This window comes from Leopardus geoffroyi, chromosome B2 (genome assembly GCF_018350155.1).
Source record: "Leopardus geoffroyi isolate Oge1 chromosome B2, O.geoffroyi_Oge1_pat1.0, whole genome shotgun sequence".
Lineage (NCBI taxonomy): Eukaryota > Metazoa > Chordata > Mammalia > Carnivora > Felidae > Leopardus > Leopardus geoffroyi.
Window position 1 is genome coordinate 3443316 of NC_059332.1, and position 16647 is coordinate 3459962.

General features: G+C 53.4%; 5 non-coding genes across 5 annotated transcripts; all 5 read left to right on the forward strand.

Annotated features, from left to right (window-relative positions):
* Window positions 1-4486: 4486 nt before the first annotated feature.
* Window positions 4487-4559, forward strand: TRNAR-ACG. Its single transcript has one exon. It is a non-coding gene; the product is annotated as a tRNA-Arg (tRNA).
* A 4684-nt stretch (window positions 4560-9243) lies between these two features.
* Window positions 9244-9316, forward strand: TRNAV-CAC. Its single transcript has one exon. It is a non-coding gene; the product is annotated as a tRNA-Val (tRNA).
* Window positions 9317-9703: 387 nt separating this feature from the next.
* Window positions 9704-9776, forward strand: TRNAA-AGC. The gene has a single exon. It is a non-coding gene; the product is annotated as a tRNA-Ala (tRNA).
* A 2901-nt stretch (window positions 9777-12677) lies between these two features.
* Window positions 12678-12750, forward strand: TRNAM-CAU. The gene has a single exon. It is a non-coding gene; the product is annotated as a tRNA-Met (tRNA).
* A 3504-nt stretch (window positions 12751-16254) lies between these two features.
* On the forward strand, window positions 16255-16327 carry TRNAV-AAC. Its single transcript has one exon. It is a non-coding gene; the product is annotated as a tRNA-Val (tRNA).
* The last annotated feature ends 320 nt before the right edge of the window (window positions 16328-16647 follow it).

A 16647-nucleotide genomic window follows, 5' to 3' on the forward strand; every position in this document is an offset into this window, starting at 1 on the left:
CGAGGGGCAGGTGGGGGGGGAGACGGGATGGACAGAGAAGTCCGCTCCCTGCACCACGCTCCCATTGGTCAAACCCGCTTTGAAAAAGGGTTCATCGTTAAACTTCCTGACCTGTATCAAGTAGCGTAGCGTTCCGGCTTCAAAACCGTCCTTCTTTCCTCGGGAATTCCCTGTTTCTGCAGCTTCCATCACTTGTTGGCTCCGGTGTGTTTTACGGAAGGCCAATCCAAGTGGAACCCAAGCAAACACCAGTGGCCGATGAGGCCCGGCAACAGTCGTAGAGGAAACTGGGTAAACTGGGCTGGCCTGACCTCGGTGGTGGCAAGAAGGCTAACTGTAAGAGACACATCGCGTCCAACCTGTAACTCAAGGCTTCCCGGCGACACACACTCGTGTTTCATTACCGCGTGAGACCAGAAGGAGTTGGCCTGTGACTAACCCGTGTTCAGATACGGGCTAGGATTCCAGGAGTTTAAGTTTTCACAAGAGGGAAGACCCAGGTGGGGTCCCGGGAGGGATGAGTGTGCTTTGGCTCTTAGGGATTTGAAATGAAAACCTTCTCCTCACCCTGAAGATTCCTGAGGCCCAGCCACCCGCACACCGCCATTCCCGGTCTCCCGGAAGTCGTCTCCTGAAGGTAACAAAGCTCGTTCCCCATCTCTGAGGCCCAAGCGTTGGCAAAAACTTCTCTGCCCTCTGGAAATTTCACGAGTGGAATCTCTTCACCGTTGTATTATTCAGGACTCTTTCTGGTGCCGGGAACGAAACCAGATCTAAACTACCTTAAACAATGAAAATCATTGGAAACACGCATGAGTAGCTCCTAGACTGAAAGAAAGCTTTGGTAGAATCCAGGCTACACAAGAGATTTGGGCGGGGGTGGGGGGGAGGACAGCTAGAATGGGAAGCAGGCTCCAGGCTCCCAGCTGTCAGCACAGAGCCCGATGTCGGGCTTGAACGCATGAACAGCAGGGTCATGACCTGAGCTGAAGTCAGACACTTAACCAACGGAGCCACCCAGGTGCCCCTAATTTTTTATTTTTATTTTTTTTGATGTTTATTTATTTTGAGAGAGAGCGTGCGCGCACGCACTCGTGCCGGGGAGGGGCAGAGAGAGAGAGAGAGAGAGAGAGAATCCCAAGCAGGCTACGCACTTTCAGCCCAGAGCCCGATGCGGGGCTTGATCCCGCAAACTGTGAGACCACGACCTGAGCCCCTGAGCCGGAAACCAAGAGTCTGACATTGGACGTTTAACCTGCTGAGCCTCCCGGGCGCCCCTTAAATTTTTTTTTTTTTTAATCGTGTGCATGTCATACATGCAAACAACAACAAAAAGAATATTAAAACGTGTAAGAAATGAACCAGCAAATCTGGAAAAAAACATCGTCAGTGTATCTGCAGCCTCCCGCGCCCTGCCAGCGGCCTTTCTAGCTCTTTTCCTGCTGCTTGGCTCCCGTTCTCCAGCCGACTCAAACCACAGTTCCACCTGGTGAAACTTCCCTCAGCTGTGCCAGGCACCTTCTGGAACGTCCAGGCGTGCGCGCCCAGAACCCCCTGGCCCCTTCCTTCCTTCTTCACAAGGTCAGATGTGTTTCTCCTTCAAGACGAAGTCGGCTGTGACCCGGTCAGGCAGAGCTCCCGCCGACTTCCCCTCCAGAGTTCGGTGCCTCGTTTCCATGCTGGTAACAACACATTTTCTTCTTTGCTTCTGGGATGACTGGTCTCCTGTCTTACTGTGCTGATGAGTTTCGATTTGTCTCTCTCTGGCTGGATGTTCGCTCCTTGAGAAAATGGGGATTCGGCTTCATCTGTGAATCCTTAGCGTTTCACACGTTGCTTGGTAAATACCTATGCGGTTATTGAGTTCTGAGTTACTGAGTGATTTTGAGTTTGAGTTTTTGACATGAAGTTGGGGGCCGGCGGGGGGAGGGGACCGGACGTGGCTGTCAATGGAGACGACGTCTTACAGCTGAGATCCGCCAGGACCTTCCCTGCCCCACGTTATTTAATCTCCCAACAAACCTGCAAAGTGACGGTCACCCTCACACCGCAGATAGGACATGCGGAGGCTGAAAAATGACGTGAAGTGGCCATCGCATAGCTGATAAAAGGCAGGGTCCAGGTGTGAAGCTGCGTCTCTGTCCCAGCCCCCTCTCCCTTTCCCTAGCAGCGCCTTCTCCTGGACGGCGACGAGAAGAGAGGGTCCGCCTCACGTCGGAAAACGTTAAACTGCGGCGATGCCCGAAAGGAGCCGCTCACGAGGACGAAATAAATTAAAAGTGCCGACAGCCGTTGAAGATGCCGCAAAACTACGTGTGGGAACCAGTGAGGGTTGTGTGTTTTGCAAACTTGGTGGCATAAGTTACTGAGAGAGTTAAGAGTTGAAGGCCCCCGCTCCGTCCCGGGGGAGCAGACGGCTGAGTCCCAGCGCCGTGCTCTGTGTGGCACACGTTGGCCGCGGACACTCCAGACCTACGCACTGCGGTATCGTCTCACTCCGGGGTCGTGAAGATCCGTGACGCGCGGCATCATTAACAGCCCAAAGTACATGCTTCCGATACCTAGGTCAACACGTTGTCAGGTGCAATGAACCTCCGGCTACCGTACCTGCGTCGAATACAAACTGCAGGTCACGTTACTTCTCTGAGGGTTAGATCCGGAAATGGGGCCGTGATCTGATGTAGGTGAACGTAAGGAATAGAGCTCTCAGCTCTCAAAAATGCCTTAAAGGCTATTGATTTCATTTTACGTCAAACCCAGGGACGGAGCTGACTCCCGCGTGGGTACCCCACCGCCAATCCCACAGCCCCCACGCCTCCTTTCCAACAGAAACATGTTTTCCTTCGCATGACAAAATCCCCTCCACCTCCTCGGCTTTGGAGGAGATAGACCCCCACTCCCGGCTCCAGAAGAAGAATTAGGATTGACCTAATCAATCACAGTGGGCCTGCTCCGGGGAATAATTCCCGCCAGTTATGCACATCTAGCCGGAAATCTACCGGGAGCAGACAGGAGACGTCGTCCTCCACAAGGGACAGAGGAAAGAGGCCTGTCTGGGTTTTTGTCTTGTTTTGTTTTGTTTTCCTTCTGGACTTTAAAGCTCGTGAGAGTTTGAGGAACTGCAGGGAAACCGGCTGGAGCGTAAGATCCATCTGTTGAGATGGGACGGGGTGCAACGATTTTTTAAAAGTCTGGGTCCATGGGGCGCCTGGGTGGCGCAGTCGGTTAAGCGTCCGACTTCAGCCAGGTCACGATCTCGCGGTCCGTGAGTTCGAGCCCCGCGTCAGGCTCTGGGCTGATGGCTCAGAGCCTGGAGCCTGTTTCCGATTCTGTGTCTCCCTCTCTCTCTCTGCCCCTCCCCCGTTCATGCTCTGTCTCTCTCTGTCCCAAAAATAAATAAACGTTGAAAAAAAAAATAAATAAAAAAAAATAAAAGTCTGGGTCCGGAGGACATCGTGGAGCCGCTGAATTTACCACGCGCTGGGCTTCCTCACCCTCTGGGCTTGTTGCGTGGGGCAAAGAATCCACTTTGCTTGGGCCGTTGAATGTCGTGGTTTCACTGGTTGTGGATCCATTGCCCAAGGTTTCCTGTTACTGGGGCGGCATCTTTAGAGGTCGATGTCATGGACGCTGTGTGTCAGCATTCAGTTCTCAACCCTCCTGGTCGCCGGCATCGGGACAAACTCCAAAGCAACCACACAGGTGCCACGAAAACTGCCAGGCCCATGTGCCTTGGGTTCGCTCAGCTTTCTCTTCCGTCCCATCAGGCTAGACACTCTCTTCACTTAGGAAGCTTCTCGGCCACTGGCTCCAGCCCAGCCCTGCTGTGCGTCACTAGCTTTAGACCTGCTGGGCCTGCCCAGCCCCGGCAGCCTCACAGCCGAACTCAGGAAACCAGACCCGCAGCGCTGTGCCCAGAACTCCTCGGGGCTTCCACCGAAACCTCCGGGTTAGGAGAGCGTGGATTCACACGCCTGCACGCAGGCCTTGCTCTCCCTCAATTCTTCAGGCACAGACGTTCACTGGGGAACTCAGTTATTGCTGACCCTGAGGGTGCTGCCCTCAAGGGACACGCAATTCAGTGAGCGACACCCCCCGGGCAACACAGCGCCATCTAGGGCAGCCCCGGGCGCTCTGCGCCGACGACAGCGGGAAGGCACAAAGCCCAAACTGGGTCAGAAGGAGTCTGACCCGGTTGGCGGTGTTTCTCACCGCCTGCGGTCACGCTGGTCCCCGACCCCCGGCTTCCGGCAGCTCTCCAACAGCTAGGCCGCGACACCTCCATCATTTGGGGTTGGCAGGGGCTCGGCCACGAGGTCAGTGCCCTGAGCCGGCCGGACACCGAACTAATGAGTCCTAGAGGTAGACCGCGAATCCGGAAAGGGGCCGAGTGCACGCGAGCGACACCCAGAAACCGGGGGACGGAGGAATGCGAGCACCTGGGGAAGACTAATTACCGATGCTTGAACAGCCGCTTCCGCCGGCGGGGCCAGTGGCGCAATGGATAACGCGTCTGACTACGGATCAGAAGATTCCAGGTTCGACTCCTGGCTGGCTCGGCGGCCCCCGTCCTTTTGGGGGCAGAGGGGGCAGAGGGGGCGGTGGGGCTTACCACCTGCAGGGCTGTTTTATTATGAGGAGTTGCATTAGAACTCTGGTTCCGTCCCCACACCCCTGAGGACGGAGGGAAGACGTACGAAGCAGGCCAGAGTCTGGCACAAATGGACTAATGACATCTTCGACACCAGCCCATTTTGCATGAAACCGTCTCCAGTTTGGGGACGCTCGCCCCTTTGTTACCGCTCCGAATCCTCTGACAATCCTGCTCCGTTTCCTCCGGTGCGGGGCCGTCGGAATCCACACCGCAACAGTCCACAGCGACTTCATCCCGGACGGAGGAGAGAAGCTGGAGGGCGAGGACAGAACGCACGGGAATCATCCACCCGCCCCCCCGCCCCCCACCCCGAGAGAGAAGCAGCTGGGAGACGATGAGCCCTTCTCACGGTGACAGGGACGACCTAGACCTTGTGGCTACCCAGTGGCAGGGTACGGGGCTGGGCTCAGCTGGGTGGCATGGGGGCCCAGACGCAGCGGGGCTCCCCCCGCCCCCGCAGGTGCAGAGCAGCCGGCCCCAGGGCGCAGTGCGCGCCCTGCGCTTCGCGCCCCTCCAGCCCCGGGCCTCCAAAGTGACAGGTCCCTGTGGCCGCTGCTGCTGCAGGGCTCGTCCCCACTTCGGGGGCGGGGGGGGGGGGGTGGTCACCGACGCACACGCGAGCGGGCCAGCCGACAGAATGGCAGAGAGAGGATCCCGGCCAGGAAAGGGACGGACTTTCTATCCTACTTCGAGACCAACGCTGGACGAGCGCAGGGGGCAGCGGAGAGAATTCGGGCGACAGAAAAGAGAACAGAAGGGCCTGGGCGGAGCGGCTCCTTCCATCCTGGCGGCCCAAACTTTGTCTTTACACTTTTGGAAGCGGAGATACATTCCTGGAGTCCAAACTGAGATGCCACCAGCACTGGTCGCCGCTCCAGTGACAACCACTATTAACAGCGCCGATGTGTCTCCCACGGGCAAGTGTGTAGGGATTTGCACCCGCATTGGCTTCCTACTCGCAAACCCCGTGGTCCCAGACCTCCCTCTGTACGTCCGCTTCGCTCTGCGTTGGAAATCTGTCACGAGGTCATCGCTCTCCAGATGACCCAGATCACCAGCGAGGAACCGACGTGAGCGGCTCGTGTGACTCGAATAGGACTTGAAGGACTTGAAGAAAACGAACCTGAATCAGACCTCTCCAGGTAGGGGACCCTGCAGTGGGAAAGTTCCCATGTCCTCTGCCTCCCGCGATGACCCCACTTACAACTCAACCCACCCTGTCCCCCCACCCCCAGCCTGGCCTGTGTCTAGACCCACTTCCTGCTGTGACGCGGTACCCGGGTGACCCTCCCAGACCCGCCGAAAACAAAACTTCTTCCTCTCCCAGACCGTCAGGTTGACCGATGGCAAACAGGTACCTCCGGCCCCTTTGCTGCTGGATTCCTGCCCCGTTCCCGGGGTGCACCCCACCTTTGTGTCCAAAATGGAAGCATTTTCATTCTCCTGAAATTGGCTTCAGCCTCTGGTTGCAGTCCCAAACCTGCTCTTTGTGAAGGGGACCGTGGGGGTAACACGTCTTCCTAACGTCTCTGTTGACTGGATTCATTTTGTTCTTAAAACAGCGATGTCGATTGACATCTTGCACACGGGAAAAGAAAGTCACGTTGAACCCCCACGTTGGGGTCTTCCGATGGGGAGAGGAAAGTCCCACCGATCACCCTGCTGGACCAATTCCTTGCCTCGGACCTCAAAACCGAGGCCCAATTCCTCCTCCGATGTCTGCATTACGGAATGCCTTTTCTCCACGCACAGGGCAGTGGTTCCTTGGGACCTCTCCATAGAATTCCATATGAGATCAGATTCGAAAGAGGTTCACACCCAAGGGCCTTGGGGTCAATGCCATCTAGCATCTAGGGACGCACTCTGACCCCCGCCCCGCCCCTCCCAACAGCATGCAGTAGGCCCTCAAATGAAGATTTGCCGGATGAGTAAAGGTGTCCAACTCCAACAGAGTTACTGGAGAGTACCTCTGGCTGGACCCTCACAACAATGCCCTCACCGACCTCCTGGCCTTGCCCGACCTCCCAGCCTTCGCGCTCAGCTTAGTGCTGCCCCCTGTTGGAATGTTACTGAAATGCAAATTCAGATACAGCCCAGACTAAATTCATTTACCAGCAAACTTAGCTACAGAGAGTATCCAAATGCTTTATCCTGACATCCAAAGCCATTCGTGAGGAGGGCTGGCCCGTCGAACACCTTCACTCCTGGAATTTTTTCCCGTGCACGCTCGAGCAAAAGTAAGTCCTTCCTAATTTGCCTTCAAACCCTGTTGTTTCATTCTTCAGGGACTTGGCCGATTCTCTTGGGTTAAAGCAGATGAACGGCTTCTCATCCGGAGAATGAGCCAGTTGTGAGCACCGCCTTGAGTGGAGGTGCACAGAGAAAGAGAACAACGAATTGAGAAAGCTCAGATTTTTCTTCCCCTTCTGGCCTGATTTGACAGGCAGTGCCCGGAAAAAAAGCACAGATTTTCTTCCGAATGGAAGAAAACCCAGCTTCCGATCAAAGCCTTAGATTCAGTTTCGGGGGTGGAGGCAAGGAAAGTGGTAGGTCCCAGACTGCCACACTCAAATTCCCACTGAGGGCACCACAGTCACAACCTGAGTGTTAACCGCTACATGATCACGGCCGGCCCCTAGCAAAAGCCGATCACTTCCATTTCTTACAAATTAATCGTGGCAACTGCCTCTTCCTTAAGCCACTAAGAGCTCCAAAAGGGGTGCTGTGTGATTGCCCAGCAGAAACGAGTATTCGGAAACGCCACGGGTGACGTGTTCTTGCCTCCTGTCGGCTGGGCGCAATTATCTCGTCCGTTCCAGGAAACCAGAGGGCCCCCCAGCAAGCATGTGGCCTCAGTTTAAGAATGGTTCCTCCTTGAATTGACCCTGTGAAAGAGTACAAGACAGAGGGAAACTGTCCCCTCCATGTCACCAATGTCTGAACAGGCAATAGCTGGGACCAGCATCGTCCTAGACAGGATCTAGACCGTCAACCTTTCAAGAAGCCTTTACTCTAGAGGAAGTATGGAAAATGTAACAGCAATTTCACACTTTCCGGTACAGAATTAAAAAAAAAAAAAATGAAGAGAGAGACAGGTGGGGCATTGATGTAGCTGGAGAGGTCGGGGAAGGGCTCTCTAAGGCCGTGACATTTGAGTAATGGTCTCCGCGATGCAAAAGAGTCAAGTCTGGACACAGAAGAATTGAGAGGCTGACAGCTGGGGTGGGGACCTCTCTGGCCCTTGTTGCCAGAACCTCATGCTGGGCTCTTGGTGTGTCTAAGGCTTCCGTTCAAGGTGAAGAAGAGGAAAGGCCATCAGCGTGGGATGAGATGCAGGGACGTCCCACGGGCCAGCCCCCTAGGAGTCATGACCTTCCCGAACTCGCCCTTGCTGGAACTCTCACTAGATCTGACACCTGCTGGGGAAGGAATTACCCTACAGCCTTTTCTGCTGGGCATTTACTGTGTGACTGGGTCAACCTGCCGCTGACTGGGTCCCTTGACAAATAGCTGTCTTGGGGCACAGAGGTGGCCTTGGAAAAGGTTCTCATTGGTTCTGTTTGTGACCTAGCAGGCGATCCCCAGGAATTCGCCCTGGGTGTCATTAAAACGTGGGAGCACGACGGTAGGGGTGAGGTCCAGGCACCTTTAACCGCCTGCCGCCACGCACCGCCTGTTCCCGACGTGCCTGCGGGCGTTTTCTCTGACAACTCTGGGTCACCGCCTTGGTTTCCGTCACTCTGATCTCAGGGCCGCCCCGTGCAGAGGCCTCCGATCCACACTTGACTCCATCGGACATCGGGCGTCATCCTACTCCCTTTCCTTCCCGGGCTAAATAAACCTTCACGCAAATCTCAATCGCGGGGAGCAGGGGGCCCTTCCCGCCACCCCCGAAATCCGCTTCTTCGGGCCCGGAGAACCGGGAGTGGCCGTCGGCGCATCCCCGGGCTCGGACGCCCCTCGCGGCCTGCCTGCGACCGCCTTCCGTCCCGCGGATCGCGGCCTGTCGGGTTTCTTCCCCTCCCCGTCCCGTCTGCGCCGAGAAAGAAGAAACAAAAAATCCAAAGTCCGTTATTACCTCCGTTTGAACTTGCCGTGCAGGTCCGAAGCCCCGCGGTTGCCCCGGGGCGTGGAGGTCGCCGCCGCCGGCAGGGGGAGGACGGCGCGGGAGGGGGGAGAGGGCGGGCTCGCGTCCGCCCAACCCCGTCTCGGGCGCAGTGCGGCTGCGGGGACCCCGCTGTCCCCGCCCGACCGCCCCGAGGCACTTCGTCGTTCACTCCAGTAATTAAACAGGCCTCGCCCTCCCCCCAGGGCGTTCCTACGGCCGCGCCTGCGCTCCCCTCCCCCATTCACCCCCCCTCCCCCTCCCCTCCACCTCCCCCACCTCCCCCCGGTACCCTCCGCGGCCGCATCTCCCCAGGAGCAGTTTGGTGCCTACGCTCCGCGGCGGTCCTGCTTCTCCGTCCTTCCGTGGGGCACATTCGGGGTCTGGCTGTTCGTCTGCAGTACGGACCGGGACCGCCAGGCGGCGCACGTTTACCCGGGCGAAGGCGCATCCCGGAACGAAGGAAAGGGGCCCCCCACGCGGGGTTTCCGTGGTGTAGCGGTCATCACGCTCGCCTCACACGCGAGAGGTCCCCGGTTCGAGACCGGGCGGGAACAGCCTGCGTCTTTTTGCCTCCGCGACCCGGGGCCGTCCCGCCGCCCCCTCCGGAGGCCGCCTCGGCGCGGGGCTGTGGGGGTCCGGTCCCGGGGGACTCCCTCCCGACCCGAAAGGGCGCGCTTCTGTCCCGGAGAGCGCGCGACGGGAGGCTCTGGCGGCACCAGATCTTTTGGCGACTCTGTCCCCCTCCGCCCCCCCGCGGAGGGACCGGTGACCGCCGCGCCCCGGGCCTGGCGGGTCTCGAGAAGATGCGCGCTCAGCCGAATCCACGTTCCGCGTCCATGAACTTGACCCGCCCCGTACTCTGGGTCCCCAAGGACGGGGAATAATGGAGACCACGCATCTCCTTATTAAAGAAAACTTGGAGGGACCCACAACACATATCCGGGGAATTAGCTCAGGTGGTAGAGCGCTCGCTTAGCATGCGAGAGGTGGTGGGATCGATGCCCACATTCTCCACTTTTGGCCTCGGCCCCACAAACCCCTAGCACCTAAGACTGTTAGGTTGTAAAATCTGTGACCCCGAAGGACCAGGCACATCCAGTTGCTGTTTTTTTCTCCGTTGTCCCTTGCAGCCCTGCCCTGAGTGCAACACGGCTCAGGGACGTGCAACGCGCGTAAACCAGATTCAGAGAGTCCAGTAAACCCAAGAGGGATAAATCCAAAGAAAATCACACCCGAGCACATCACAGTCAAACCGCTGAGGATGAAAAGAAAAGCACGTGAAAGCTGCCAGGGGAAAGCGAAACTACAATCTGCAGGTTTGTGGAATTCTTATCAGAAACCATAGAAGCTAGAAAGACAGGGAAGGGTGTTTTTCTAAATGCTAAAAGAAAATAACTGTTAAGCTGAAATTTTATCGATAACAAAAATATCCTTCAGACATGAAGGTGAGATAAATACATTTCTCACTTGAAAGAGGACCGAGAAAATCCACTGGTATCAGAACAGCTTAAAAAAAAAAAAAAACAAAAAAACTGGACTGAAGAGAATTGACAGGGAATTTGGAGCATCGGCGGTGAAGGAAGGGGTGCCGGAGTGGCTCAGTCGGTAGAGCATCTGGCCCTTGATCTCAGGATCGTGATTTCAAGCTCCATATTAGACATAGGACCTACTAAAAAATAGGTGAAGGAATAATTTCTCAGCAGAAAAGCAAGTATGATAGACTGATATTCTCTGGAGCTCTTCAAAGTCCTTTTTATAATTTTTTTAAGTAAGCTCCTGATAACCGAAAGCAAAAATTACAACACTGATTCATTTTCATTTCATCTAAATATACTATATTCGCGACACAAATGGGTTAGAGTTAAGGGATCTAAAAGGTGATAAGGTTTCTAGGTTCGACTTGAATGGTATGACATTGATTCTAAAATAGACTGCAAAATGTTAAGTATGTAGAGGGTAATACATGTGCGAATTGCTATTATTAATAACCTAGATAATGGCTACATACCTATACAAATAGGTATAGTAAAACACACACACACAAACACAAAAGACAAATTAATAGTGTGTTTCTGAAAGTCAAAAGGAAGTAAGAAGACAGAAAAAGAATGAAACACAGAATGAACAAAGTAAAAATCATAGACCTGTACACAAACATATCCTTAATAACATTAAACGCAACTGGTCTAAACACAGCAGTTACATACTAGAGATGGTCAGAATGTATGAAAAATAAACCATGGCCCAAACATGTGCTGATTATAAGAAACTCACCTCAAATATAATGGCTTCGGTAGAGAAAAAGAATGGGGAAAACTAAGCCACTAAGGAAAAAAAAAAAGTGAATTGGATATGTTGATATCCAACAAAGTAGATTTCAAAGCAAAGAAACTTTCCCCATAGAAAGAGAGAGGTGGTGTAATTATTTGGTGTCTGTTCACCCAAGAGATGGAACTTCTAAAGGTGTATGCATCTGGCCACAGATCTCCCAAACTCAAACAAAAGTTAATAAACCTAAAAAGAAAATCAAAACAAAAACTCCACACTTCTGGCTGCAGGTGTTAACACTTGTCTCTATCAGTTGATACATCTAGTCGGTAACAAATCAGCAAATACGTTGAAGAACTGAACACCAGCATCCACCGATTGACCTCATAGAGCAAAGTTACAACGTAGGTAAGGAAGAAGAAGCAAAGATTGGGAGAAGAGGAAGATCGTACCAAAACTAGAAAACCCAGAACGGTCAGTGTGCAGAAGAGTGATGTTACTAAAATTGATACTTTAGGAGTTTACAGAGTTATCTATCTGTAAATGCCCGGGGGGGGGGGGGGCGGGGAGAAAGTGGTGAAACTGGGAATTGGATAATTTCCTTCCCATCTCTTGTGGGCTGGGGTCGCCAGATTCCTTCTGGAGCTCCTGAGCTGAGTGCCATGCCCAGCCAAGAGCATCTCCCCAGCAAATAAGTCCTGAATTAATGGAAGAGAAGTGACAGACGCAAAAGAATTGCACAAGAACAAAGTTCGGTAATGATCAAGTCCCCGGATGTGGGAGTTGCAGGAGGAGAATGAGTGAAAACTGACTCGGAAGTCTAAGCCCAAAGGACGGCCCGCAGAGGGCTAGACGGGCTACTGCGGACAACAGAGACGTCTTGAGTTGGAGCAAAGAGCTCCCACGGTGCCGTCTAACAAATCTGCTTCTCAATTCGGGTTTTGCCACTGAGCAGCTCTGGGAAATTAGGAGCAATGCTGAATTTATCTGAACCTCCATTATATCTGGGAGGTGCAGATTTTGATAAAGAGTTGTGTTGCCCGAATCCTACTGGACTCTGTGAAATAAGCTCCGCAAATCTCTCTATAATTACTGGTGCGTCACAAAGCAAAGCAAAGAGCAAGGCTTTTACTACGTTCGGTTTGTGCTTTTCGCAGGGAGGATGCCTCCAGTCAGGTAGATGTCAGGGGAGGTAAAACAGAGGAAGACAGAGAAGTGCGGGCTATAGACAGATGTGAGGATTATTTACTCACTTATATTCATTCATTTAGTCCTCCAGGCTGTGAACTCCTCTTAAATAAGCACCTCGTGTGTTTGTTTCCAACAAAGGAGACCTTGGAAGGCGTAAGATCGCCTGAGATCTCCGAGGGCAGGAACAACCACATCACTGGAACCCCGGAGCAGCAAAAGCCAGGCTTTCCTGTCCCCAGTCCTGCAGCCCCGATGGACCTAGCCTTGGGCAGATTCCCGGAAAAGGCTGGACTTCAACGATCTTGGGCGTAAATTCCTTCGGGTGCGGCATTGGCTTCTATGGAGTGATTTTCAAGTAGCATCGATTGTATTTCTTGAAAGCTGGAAACCAATAAAGCAGCGGTGCTTGGAAAATATTTGATATTTTACCTTAAATGTGAGCAGCCCCTGCAAGCTGCCCTCTTAGCGCAGCCGGCAGCGCGTCAGTCTCATAATCTGAAGGTCCTGAGTTCGAGCCTCAGAGAGGGCAAGCTGAGTCTTTTTTTTCTTAGGCCAGAACCTAAGATTACTTTGATTTTTTTAAAAAAGAAAGAAAGAACACAAAGTAAAATTATCAAGCGGCTCCTGATAAGGATTTTTTTTTTCAAGACTGACTCAGTACTTGCTGAGGACAGTGAAATCAGTTTTGTAGTTCGTTGGGCTTCCCAGGAGTTTCAGGAAAATGAACGCTGGAGAAACTCAGATTGTGCCAGAAACTACAAGCTATACTGTGTTGTTGGTCTTCTTCTCTGTCTTATGCAAGGAGCAGGGGAAATTTCTCTTCCAGCTCCCCGCTCTGAAGGTCCCCCAAGCGCAATTAAGGGGCGAGAGACGTGTAAAATCCTTTTTGACTCTTTTAATCCTTCAATAAATATTTCTAGAGCACATCGAGCTGATTAATGGGCAGTAACTAAAGAGTGTAACAATGCAAAAACTCCCTCCCTCCCGGAGCTGCATCCCTGTGCGGGGGGGGGGGGGGGTGAGAGGAACAGACAAGAAGCAAATAGGAAAAATGAAGGATGACCCAGTGACAACGTTTACTGTCGGGGGATCGGTCGACAGTCAAGGGGGGCGGGAGCCTGGAGGTGGTTCGTTCAGCTTTCCGGGAAAGAGTCAGAAGAGTTAGCACCTTGAAGATACTTTTCAGTCTCTCCTTCCTTCTTGCTTGTTGAGATCCTTATGCCTTAGTCCTTCTAACACTGTCACTAGCGTAATTTTTAGCCATCAAGGCGACTGGGGGCGGGGGGGGGGGGGGAGTAGGAGAGCTATTTGCAGGTTGAGGTTAGAACTCACCACCAGGCTTCTCGTCTTGGACAGAACAGCCTTTCTTCTACGTGGAAAACGTAGCTCCTGGGGGAGGGAAGAGCCCATGAGGGCTTGAGAAATGGATTGTTCTCTGGGCAAAGCAGGAAGCCGGGCTGCGGGACGTAACGTGCGCAGGTAGCAGGGTCCCGGTCCCCGGATGAGCTCGGGACGTCGGGATGGTGAAGCAGCGGACCTGACTCAAATGTCCGTGGTGGAGAGACGCATTCTCGATTTCATTCCGCGCTTTGCCGGGCACGTGCATCGGAGTGGTTACCTACTGAGTTCAGGCGACGAAGGGAGAAAAGAAACACGTGGTTTCTTTCACGATGGAGAAAAGACTTTTCCCATGATTTCTGACTCCACCTCTCGAACATCCCGGACAGATAATTAGGATGAAAAGAGATTCTGACGCCTGGAGCATCAGTGTTGATCTTTCCTGACCATTTCTTGACTTCTCTCAAATTAAATGCTGAGTAAAAGCCAGTTTCGATGTCCTCTTACAAATTCTTCCTCCTCCCCCTCGCCCTCCCTTATCCTTGTCCCGGGATGCTAGTGTCTCCTTATGCCAATCCTATCTTTCTCTGGGAGTGAGGGAGAGGGATCAAGGCCGACCCAGTGACCGGGGCCACGCTGGGAGGGGCTGGAGGTGCAGATGTGAGGCCCAGGGGTCCCCCACGTTCTCCTCCTGGGTGGCCATATCTCCAAATCGGGTGCCAGTCGCAGCCCTGCGTTTACAGGGGGACACACAACTTCTGGGACAGCCCTGTCATTTCAACGGGGCACCCCACTCGGCTGGGACCTTTCATTTGCCTTCTGGCTGCCGTTCAAGATAGTCAAAGCGTTTCGGAGCGAGATCACTGTCATGGCGACCAACGTTAGGTCTCCCTTTCCCCCACACTCCCCGACAGAAACAGCAGTTTCGGTGCTTTTGCTGAAGTCATATTTGAGACGCTCTGCCCTCGGTCGGGTCGTCTTCAATGGGTAGTGACGTAACCCCACGTACCCGGTGAGATCCACACAATGGGCTGGGGCACGTGCCCAGAAGGACCACAGGTCAAAAAGAGGCTTCGAGCATGAGAATTGGGTCAGATGTTAGAATGCCCTTCTTTGCAGTGAGAGTCGCGGGAAAGACCCCTGTTTTCTCCAGCAACGATTCTTCCTTCTTTCTTAATAGGCTCCTGCGGTCCCTAGGGTTTCTCTCCTGAACTCAATCCCAGGAAACGTCGGGCCTTTTGTAAAAAAAAAAAAAAAAAAAAAAATGGCAATGTATGCATTTCTGGTGCTTTTCTGATTTCACGCCCAAGGCAGCTCAGGCTTAGCCTTTGACCCACACTCTCTGTCACTGGGCTGTAGACAAAGAAGAAAAACCTGAGAAAGAGCTGGGGAGAGGGCGACCGTCATCTGCACCGGGCTGTGCTGGGCATTTCTGACTCAAGATTCCCAGCTTTAGGCTAGTGAGAAGGTGGGCCTCCTGCCCTATTTTCTGGACGGAGAGGTCCTGGTGAGAAGAAGGCCTCCCCGCTTAGCCTCGGGAAGCAAAGAAGGCCGGCGAGGGGCACCTAGAGACACAGGGTGAAAAGGGAACTGTGGGACTGCCGTGTCTGTGCCCCATGTGTCTGGAGGGGGGCACAAAGGCCCAGGCTGTCAGGGGCAAGAAGATGGGGAAACTAGGGGGCTTCTCAGAGAAAGGCCATGAAAGGAGAGAAGAAGGACGATCTTCCTTAGGGAGATTCATGACCCGTCTGCCAGGACCCATTCATGTTCTCATTCACACGACAGATGAGTGGATCTGTCCACTAGGGACATGAGTGGACCTGGGCTTCCATTCACGAGACATTAATTAAACATCTCTTCCGTATCCGCCGCTTGGGCTCAAGCCTTCTCCGCGCCCGTGATTCCTTCTTCTCCCTCCGATGTCTACACCCGGTGTCTCGACGACTGCTGTACAGCCGTCCTCCCCAACCTCTGCAGAATCCTTCTCTCTCTTCCCACTCGTGAATCCCTTCACCCATTCTCTGATGTTTACGGAGGATGTGTTTATTCTATGCGGGCAGCGCCCTGGGCCCTGAGGATACAGACTCACGGTACTCGGAGGCGCGAGAGTTAACAGGACAAACCCCCACCCTTCGACATCTCCCCAGCGTCTTTCCGTTCTCGTCAGTTTCGGTGTCCCCATTGCCAACCTCGCTGGCATTCCACATTAAAAACCGTTCCTACGATGTTACTTTGGTTATGTAAACCATCTGCCTGGAGTTTTCTGAAAGGTTCTGGAGCTCCACACTCTCTCTCCCACATAGAGCCTCCCTGTGCAGGTTTCCTAAGCACTGCCTCCCTCCGTGTCTATTTTACACACACACACACACACACACACACACACACACGCACACACCCCACCCTAACTGAACAGGTAGATTTCTTAACACAGGAATTCCTACATATGTGCCTGTTCTATCTCCCTGTTGACGCCTCCTCGGGACTCCTCAACGTCCATTTTTTTATCTCTTCACGCTGATACGATCTCTCCTCTTAGTTCCTATAGCTCTGCCTGTTTGGGATTTTCTGTTTTGTATTACTTTGGTTTTTTTTTTTTTTTCTTTCGGCTCTTCTGGTCGTGGGTCTGTAACTGCCACACGACTTGCTTTACGTAGTCAGACTCGAACACCAATCTCGGAACGCCCTCGGGGCGTGGGTTTCCGTAGTGTAGTGGTTATCACGCTCGCCTAACACGCGAGAGGTCCCCGGTTCGAAACCGGGCGGAAACAGCCGGTTTCTTTTGCCTCCCCGGAGAGGAACAAGTGATCATCTCCCTTTCGTTGTTGGGTTTTTGTTTTTGTCTTTACGACACAGATAACCATCCTGAGAGAGCTGGGCCATTTTAGCCGATGTATTCTGGATGAGCCCTTTCCCTGAGATGTGTCTTCTTCTAGTCCCGGAGAATCTGAAACGTGCAAGTTTGGGGACTCCGGAGTTTTCCCCGTGGCTGCTTTCTCCTCCTTCCCCTGGCAGAGGAAAAGGTACCCGTGGCTCTCTGGCCCTGGGTCATCTCAGAGAAGACACGCCCTGAGTGGTTCCTGATTTCATA